This window comes from Chrysemys picta, unplaced genomic scaffold (genome assembly GCF_011386835.1).
Source record: "Chrysemys picta bellii isolate R12L10 unplaced genomic scaffold, ASM1138683v2 scaf407, whole genome shotgun sequence".
Taxonomy (NCBI): domain Eukaryota; kingdom Metazoa; phylum Chordata; order Testudines; family Emydidae; genus Chrysemys; species Chrysemys picta.
This window is the reverse complement of record NW_027053114.1, coordinates 10193-19447: the sequence shown is the minus strand read 5'-3', so window position 1 is coordinate 19447 and position 9255 is coordinate 10193. Positions and strand designations below refer to the sequence as shown.

At 49.2% G+C, this 9255-nt stretch overlaps 1 long non-coding RNA gene across 1 annotated transcript; it reads right to left on the bottom strand.

The window, feature by feature from the left end:
* Positions 1 to 529: 529 nt before the first annotated feature.
* LOC135978690 (uncharacterized) lies at positions 530 to 5141 on the bottom strand. The gene is made up of 2 exons (XR_010596060.1): positions 4907 to 5141; positions 530 to 3093 (listed from the first exon to the last, which is right to left on the bottom strand). It is a non-coding gene; the product is annotated as an uncharacterized LOC135978690 (long non-coding RNA).
* Positions 5142 to 9255: the final 4114 nt, after the last annotated feature.

Genomic DNA, 9255 nt, shown 5'->3' with positions numbered 1-9255 from the left:
TGTACCCTGACTGCCCAAAACTTTCTCCACTCCCCTCCAAAAGCCCCCCCCGTTTCTTGACTGTCCCCTCCAGAACCTCCCTGTCCCTTCTCCTGCCCCCCCTTACCCTGCTGCTCAGAACAGGGTGTTGGGCTCTGTGCCAGCCAGACACATGGCTGAGCTCCCCTGCACAACACAAAACCCGGTCCCTGGCCCTGCACAGGGCTGCCGGAGCGGGCTGCAGGAGGAGGAGCTGCCGGCCGGCTCAGAATGCGGGGGGTGGGGGGGGGTGGGAGGAGGAAGCTGCTCCGGAGTCCAGCCCGGGACTTTCCTGCAGCCCTCCCAGCCGCTCGCTCTGCCGGGGGAGGGGGAAATCCCGGACATTGTGAGTGCTTTACAAATTCCCCCCGGACGCTATTTTTAGCACACAAAAGGAGGACATGTCCGGGTAAATCCGGACGAATGGTAACCCTACCCCAAAGGGTCATCCACAGTGCCAGGTCAATATTAAGTTGGATCTTACCCAAAATACCACGCTGCCAGGCAATTCTTTAGTGTCTAAAATGATAGGTTTATTATAAGGAAAAAAGAAAGACAAGAGTGTTAAATGATAAAGCACTCAGATACATACAGCAACTTCAAGGTCCATATATCAAGTTGTTAACAGTACTGGGGAATTCACTGGCTTGAAAGTCCCTCTGGATCACATCCACAGCTTGGATGGGTCATTCAATCCTTTGTTCAGAGCTTCGGCTTGTAGAAAAGTCACTCCAGAGATAAGGAGCAGGAATGACAAAATGGAGATGATGCAGCTGCCCTTTATATTCCTTTTCCAGGTGGCTTGTACTTCCTGTGTCCAAACTACAAACTAACAGCACATGGGCCTGGAAAAGCCTTAGGGCTTGTCTACACTGTCAAGTGAGCGACAAAAGTTTTGGTGTTCACCGGTGCTTAAAAAAAACCTTTATAAAAGACGAACATTTTGCCAGTCAGCAGTATGAATGCCACGTTGTCAGCAGGAGCCCGGTCCTGTCAACAACATGAACCCCACTCGTAGGGGGTGGAAATTTTTTGATGGCAAAAGTGCCAACAAAAAAAGTTCACACTGCCAAAGTTTTAGTGGCGGGGTTGTGTTGCTAAAAGCTGGGGAGTGTAGACAAAGCCTTAGAGTCCCCTGTCTATAGACATGGCCCTACAAGTCCTGCTGAGTCATAAGGCGTAGTCCCTGGCCTTTCAATGCGTTCATTGTACAGCTGGTGACCCTTGATGGGCCATTGAACAGGCCAGGCAGTGCTGATGCCAGTCTGTGTGTCGGTGTCACTCAGAAACACAGCACAAGTCTGGAAACACAGATATGCCCTACGTATCTATAACTCGCACTACAAAGGTGATACAAACATATAAATAAGATTATCATACTTGGCAAATCATAACATTTTCACAAATACCTCACATGGCATATCTAGCACAATTCATCGCAATTGTAGAATACTGGTATCAACAATATGATAAAGTGCCTCCCACATTCCACAGCATCACAGTGCCCCCCCATCCACCTGGTTAGCTCTAAAGGAGGTGATCTCCTTATAGGTTTTGATGGACAGGCCTGGGTTCTTCTGGATCCTGCCCTCAGCTCAGTGGGGTTTAACTTCCTTATTTTCTTCCCGTATGAATTTATTTGGCGGTGCCTCCATCCCCTGTGCCCCTTCCTGGCAGGATCATCAGGGCAGCTTAGGAGGGAAATTCTAACACCAGTGTAACCCCCACTTACCTGCCAGATATTTGGAGGCTCCCAAGAAATAACACACACAATTCAACACAGTAATTATATTAACCAAGAGGTAAATATAATGTAACTGGTTAAAACACTATTCTCAGGGTCATTGGTGCCCATGCTGATAATACACCTGAATTTCCCCAGGCACGTGACCTGATATAGCAAATGTAAAATTAGTGTCTTGTTGGTACATGTACTTTGTAGGGGCCCTTCGTGACCTGTGACCACGAGATCTTCTGTGCAGCTGTTAGGAATGTGGCTGACTGGGCTCAGTGCTGCCCGAGTGACTCACACGGGGATAGGGTGATAAATCCCTCTGCAGATTTATAGGCAGCAGCAACAGTCTCTGCTCGGACCCCAGGGAAGCACCAACAGCCTCTAAGGCTCCCAGCAGCAGCTGGCGACCAGCCGGGAAGTGTGAAAAATCGGATCGGGGCGGGGCGGGGCGGGGGGGAGGTAACAGGTGCCGATATTAGACAAAGCCCCAACTATCAGGACTGTCCCTATAACATTAGGACATCTGGTGCCCCTGGCAGCAGCGCCTGGTAGGGACAGAGCCCCCCCGTCCCCCAGCAGTCTGGCCCCTTTCCCCAACACAGAGCCCACTGCCCCCAGGGGAGAACACAGGGTAGTGCAATCTCCATTGACACCCCCCCACACACACAAGTAGCAGGGCTTTGCCCCCGCTGTTCCACCCCCAGGAAAAGCAAAGGGTGAGCTGATGGTCCCTCTAGGACCAGCTCCGAGCACCCAACTTTCATGAGTGTCAGACCCCAGCAGCACTGCATTGAGCACTTGGGCTATGCGGAGCCTCCGCTCCATTGCTCCTACCTTTGCACCATGTTATTGGTTAACTTGTTTTAATCAATTGGAGTTACTGAATTTTTTTAAATGTCCAATTCTCCTAAAAAAAAAAATCATCAGTCCAGAATATTCCCACCAATACGTAACATTCCCAGGAGCAATTCCTAATAAAATCAAAACTGCAACATAGTTCAGTCATTTCTTTGCTTAAAGCACCTTCATTTTCCGCTCTTCCACCTTGCTAGGATCACCGCACCTTCATGCCCCTATTTCCTTTACTGTGGCATCTTCTCTGTCAGTTTCACACATTCCAGAAAAATCTCTCCCCGTCCGCCACTCACCCATCAGCGTGGATCTCCCCAAAGCACCTGGCACACAGCTGTCAATCTGCAGCTACTCAGCGTATAGTCCAATGGCTGCTCTCTCCTCTCCGCTGACAAGAAACCTGACCAAGTGCCTTTGCTACAAACCAAGTCTGGGATTTATTGGTTTGATTGGAGCCTGCTGGGGTGTCCGGCCAGAGTCAATACAGCCTGCAGAAAGAACACAGACATGCAGCCGAACATTTGACCACACCTCCCACTGCATCACGGACAAGCTACCCTGATTTGAACTCTGGGCGAGGGAGAGTCCGATTACCAATGGAGTTGCACGGGATGAGCAGTACCCAGGGCATTCTACTCTGTGCCCTTGTGGCTGGGGGCTAGGGAGGGGGAAAGAAAACAAACAGGTGCTCTGAGGACACTCAGTTCAGCGCACTTATGACACGTCTGTTTTCCACTTGTTTTACATAATCCCATAGCAGATATTCCATCATCTTGCCTGGGATGGATGTCAGGCTGACAGCGTATAATTACCCACATCACCCCCCTTCCTCCCCATGTTCCCTCCTGGCCCTTGCCCAGCATGGGGCAGGAGCGGTGACTGCGGGCGGCGGGGGGGGGGGGGGGAAGGGCTGTGCTGGTGGAGGGTCCCGCCGGAAAAGGGAAGGGTCAGAGGGTGGAAGGGTAGGCTCAGTCATTCTGCCCTGGCAGTCGAGATGGGCGGCACTAGGACCCCACGGGAGCAGTTGCTGCAGGGAGGCAGCATGGAGCTGGCGGAAGATGAGCCAGGGATGCTCTGCTCCAGGGAGGCAGCTAGAGAGGCCGGCGTGAGGGGGCGGGAGGTGGGGCCGGGGTGGGGGGGGGGAGAACACCCGGCCCCAAATATTGGTGGAGCTGGGCCCCTGGGCTCTGAATATTGCTGGTGCCTGGGCACCACATGGAGATATAACTCACCGCCTATGCCTAGAAGTCTATTTCCCTCCCTGCTCAGGTGAAGTCCATCCCGAGAGAACAGTCCTCTGTCCATGAATGCCTCCCAGTGGCCATACATCCCAAAGCCCTCCTCATAGCACCACTGCCTGAGCCATCTGTTGAGCATCATAATCCTGTCACACCTTTGCTGCCCTTCTCTAGGCACAGGCAAAATCCCATTGAAGATCACCTGAGCCTCCATTTCCTTAAGCGTCTTCCCCAACCTGGCATAGTCGCCCTATGGAAACCACTTCAAGCCAGGGGGTGCAGCGTGCCTAGCACCCCTAGTTCTGGCACCCCTATTGAACCCAGCACACCACCAAACACCTGCAAACCCAGACAGCAGCCAGGGTTGTGACCTTTTCCTCAGCTCAATTCATAAAAAAAGAAAATGAGCTATTTAAAAAAAATGAAGATGAGAGATGTCAAGGCTGAATCCCCACTCTGTCACTCCCAGTGCAGGAAGTGGAGGCCCGCAAGGATTTTAAAAATTAATATTGGCCACTCCAGGCTGGTATTAAACTCCCAAGGTTACAGCTTCTCTCTGACCTTGGGTTGGTAAACGCTGCCACCACCCAAATGCAAAAAAACAACAACACCCCTTTGAACCCAGGAAGGAGCACTTGGGAATTCCTCTCTGTGGGGTACCCTCAAGCCGTTTCACCCTCCCACCCCCAGGGAAGAGCTGAGAAAGAAAACAAAGGAAATTAGCTGTGACTATCAGCTAATCAAACAACATGCACAAACCTCTTAGGGACACAAAAAATCCAATCCGGTTCTTAAAAAAAGGTAAGTTTTATTAAAAGCAAAAAGAATGAAAATACATCGGGAACTTAGGCTTTTGCTAGATTTTAAAAGAGCAATTCCAAAAATTAAGCACCCAAACTAGCTTTCTTGTGGGTTCAGCTTAAGGGTTACAAGCAAACAAAAGCATCTGGGGTTAGCACAGAGGAGCTCCACAAGCCAAAATAAAGAATAAACCTGATCGCATTTATCTAAATGTTCCCTCTCCAAATGATTCCTTCTAGGTATGGAAGATAATTTTTCATACCTGGTTCAAAACATACACAGCATTCCCCCTTATAGCATTGCTGCTCCATGCCCCTGCTTCTCCAGAGAACAACAGACAAAAGGGAAAGTTTCTTTCCCATTTTAAAAAGTTCTGCCTTCCCATTGGCTCTTTTGGTGAGGTGCCCACTTCCTTTTCTGTTACCTGTGGGCTTGTTAACCCTTTACAGGTAAAGCAAGCAGAGAACAGACCAAGAGGGATTTTACAGCTAGCTGGCCGGCTGTCTATCAAAGGGAGCTACACCCCCCTTCATTCATCACAAGAGACTAGCTGCTTTTTTCCTCCATGTCATTTCTGAGATCTGACCTTCTCTTTCTACCACGTCACTAACACCATCATCCAGGCTCATCATCATCTTCCGCCTTGACTCCTGCAACTTCCACCTTTCTGGCTTTCCAGCCTGACAGCCCTTCACCCAGTCTTTAGGGCCGTACTACGTGAGGGCTCCAGCTGTGGGTGCGGGTTCCTGGGTGGGGCCGTGGGTGAAGAGTTTGAGGTGCAGGAGGGGGTTCAGGGCTGGGGCAGGTGGTTGGAGTTGCGGGGGAGATGAGGGCTCCGACTGGGGGTGCAGGCTCTGGGCTGGGGCTGAGGAGTTCGGAGTGCGGAGGGGTGCAGGCTCTGGGAGCGAGTTTGCGTGCAGGAGGGGGCTCAGGGCTGGGGCAGAGGGTTGACGTGCAGGGTCTGGGGTGGGGCCGGGGATGAGGAGTTTGGGGTGCAGGAGGCTCTGGTTTGGGCTGGGGCCGAGGGGTTTGGGGTGCGGGAAGGGGCTCAGGGTGGGACGGGGGTTGGGGCATGGGAGGGGGTGCAGGGTCCAGGCAGCGCTTACTTAAGGTGGCTCCCAGGAAGCGGCTGGCAGGTCCCTGTGGCTCCCAGGTGAGGGGCCAGGGAGACTCTGCTACAGTAATTGTCTGTGATTCACTGAAAAGACAAATACCTGCTTTGGGGGAACTTACAAGGATGCCACATTCTTCTTCTCCTTAGCATTAAGGCACTGACAACTGTGCGCTCTAACAATGGGGACTTTATGATTAAAAAGATGTTAGAAGCAATGTAATCAGTTAAGTCAAAATTCTACCTTATTGGAATTGCTCATGTGTCTCCCTCTTGCAGATAATAGGAGCCACATGCAAGCATCCGATTTCAGAATTTGGCCCTTAGGCATGAGGTACGTACTCGGATACTGCAAGATAAGACGGCACTGGTGCTACAAGGAGTTATGGAGTACCCACCATTGCTTCCAGCAGGCCTGGAAAAACCAAAATGTAGCAGCCTGCCAAATTAAATAAGCAATGGAAAATAACTCCAGCCATGCTTTGGCTGGCCCACAGTCCGAGGGCCAGACCAGGCTCCTGGCACTCACCTCACCCCATGCGGAAGGTCAGCTACAAGAAGTCACTCGGTTCTCTGACTCAGTCTCCTGCTTTAATGAGCCCGTATTCCTCTGGGAAATCACTCTAGGGTTTAAAGGTTAGATTGTGAGCTCCTTGGAGCAGAGAATGTTTGGAAAGTGCCTGGCCCTCAATAAATAAGGAGAGGTTTGACCTCAGAGCAAACGGAGGTCTTGCTGGGAAATGTTGAATTCATGAACGAGTAAGAGGGTGTAAACTGAAATCATCTCACGTCGCGTGTGAGCACCAAGTTTCCGGCCAGAGATATAACCACTGCTGACTGCATCCTTGAGAGAGAGGGTTAAAATAGATCAAATAAGTTATTCCATGTCTTGTTCCATTATCCATCAAACAGACTTTGATCAGCTCGGAAGCAGGTTCTCTGAGAAGTGGTATTGAGAGGGGAGCTCTCTTGCAGTCCCACTTGGCTGACTAAGGTCTCTTTTCTAACGATGAGTCAGGCTGCTAATCAGCCATGCCATGGCAGCAGCAGCAGAGTTAGGTCTCCTCTAGAAAGGCAGCAAAAGGGGAGGAAGGCCTGGGTCCCTGCCCACAGAATGGGACTGACCTGCAATGGGGAAGCAGCCTGCATCTCATAAAGAGGGGTTGGTGCACTCACTGCGTGGAAGAATCCTAAGGACACATGGTCTGGGTTTTAACCAGGCCACGACTTTGTTAGTCAAATTACATCCAAAGTCCCTGTCGGGATAGCCCAGCACAGTCACCTGCGCCCCACTGATCCGTTGCCAGTTCTGGAGGTGCTCCCACCACAGGGGGAGCCAATCATCACACTCGGAGGTTCTCTGGGCACCACCCATCTGTTAACATCCCTCCCCCTTTCAGGGGCTGAGGCAAGAGTGATAAACAATTAAATCAACTGCTTGCATACAATACTACGGTCTAAGAGTGCACCGAGTGAGGCCTTTTCTGAAAGCTAACGACACTCTGGTGATGAATATCCTTGTGAAATGTCTGTATTAACACCATGTAAGGAATTATGGAGACTCGTTAATATTAGGCTGTCCGGTCTGCATGGACTGTAGGGACTGTCACAGCTCTCTACCTGTCTGCTATGTAAATTAATGCATGGTGGAATCAGAAACAACAGAAGCCCCAGAATGATGGTGTGTCATAGGCTTCATGCTGCTTGTTAGCCAAGGGCGAATTTCCTTTAGGCCATCTGGTGGGAGTTTTTGGAGCAGGGGTATCTGAGCTCTATCTCTGCTCTCTCCATGGTGTGTTAAGAAGCCATGCAGTGCAGCCAAATGATAATTGTGATGTATTTAGAGGTCAAATTATTTTACAGTGTATGCAGAGATCCCTTTACCAACCACTAACATGCAGCCACCTTGGGAGATAATAGAACAGCTGTTTAATTACTCACAAAGTAAAACATGACACCGCATCCAAGAGAAACTGGGAAGATTTTAGCAAGAGAATGCAGAAGAGAGTCTTCAGTTCTTTCTTTCTAGCTCTTCACTGTGCTATCCTTGGGTGAGTTATTGAAACTCTTTTTGCTTGGCTTTATTCTCAGAGTCTTGGTGGCTTCTTGCTTCTGGTGGGGCTGGAAATGCTGGCAGGACATCCTGTCCTAAGGTATTGGGGCCCATTTGCGGGCTCGAAGCTGGAGGTGCGGCAGGGCCTGACAAATATTGGGGAAAGGAAAGATTCCCAAGCATTTTAGACCCTTTGAAAAGGTTTCCATATGGAGAAGGCCAATAGCACTGACTAGAAACTGAGACTAAAAGCTATAGACTAGGGCTGTTGATTAATCGCAGGTAACTCACGTGATTAACTTAAAAATATTAATCACAATGAATCGCATTTTTAATTGCACTGTTAAACAATAGAAGTGACAAAGGGTCCTGTGGTACGTTATAGACTAACAGAGGTATTGGAGCATAAGCTTTCGTGGGTGAATACCCACTTCTTCGGATGCAAGCAGTGGGGAAAAAAAACAAAAAACAAAAAAACCCAATACCTCTGTTAGTCTATAAGGTGCCACAGGACCCTTTGTCGCTTCTACAGATCCAGACTAACACGGCTACCCCTCTGATACTGTTAAACAATAGAATACCAATTGAAATGTATTAAATATTTTGGATGTTTTTCTACATTTTCATATATATTGTATTCGGTGTTGTAACTGAAATCAGAAAGTATGTTATTTTTTATTATAAATATTTGCACCATAAAAATGATAAACAAAAAAAATAATACTTTTCAGTTCACATCATACAAGTACTGTAGAGCAATCATAGAATCATAGAAGATTAGGGTTGGAAGAGGCCTCAGGAGTCATCTAGTTCAACCCCCTGCTCAAAGCAAGACCAACACCAACTAAATCATTCCAGCCAGGGCTTTGTCAAGCTGGGCCTTAAAAACCTCTAAGGATGGAGACTCCATCACCTCCCTAGGTAACCCATTCCAGTGCTTCACCACCCTCCTAGTGAAATAGTGTTTCCTAATATCCAACCTAGACCTCCCCCACTGCAACTTGAGACCATTGCTCCTTGTTCTATCATCTACCACCACTGAGAACAGCTGAGCTCCATCCTCTTTGGAACCCCCCTTCAGGCAGTTGAAGGCTGCTATGAAATCCCCCCTCATTCTTCTCTTCTGCAGACTAAATAACCCCAGTTCCCTCAGCCTCTCCTCATAAGTCATGTCCAGATTTATACCCCTGGGGTAAATGTGTCCTGGAATATTGGACTCCCTGGAAACTAAATGCAAAATGGTACTGTACAATGTGGGCCAATGATAATGTCCAAAAGCGGTTACTGATGTCAAGGACAGTAAACTACTTAGCCTCTGGATCAAAGGACTTGATTAAATTTTGCATCTTGGCCACTGTAGGGGCACAAGTGGTCATGGCCTGATTCAGGCATCTGTAATCAATTGTGAGATGCCAAGAACCATTTGGTTTCTTTACAGGCCAAATAG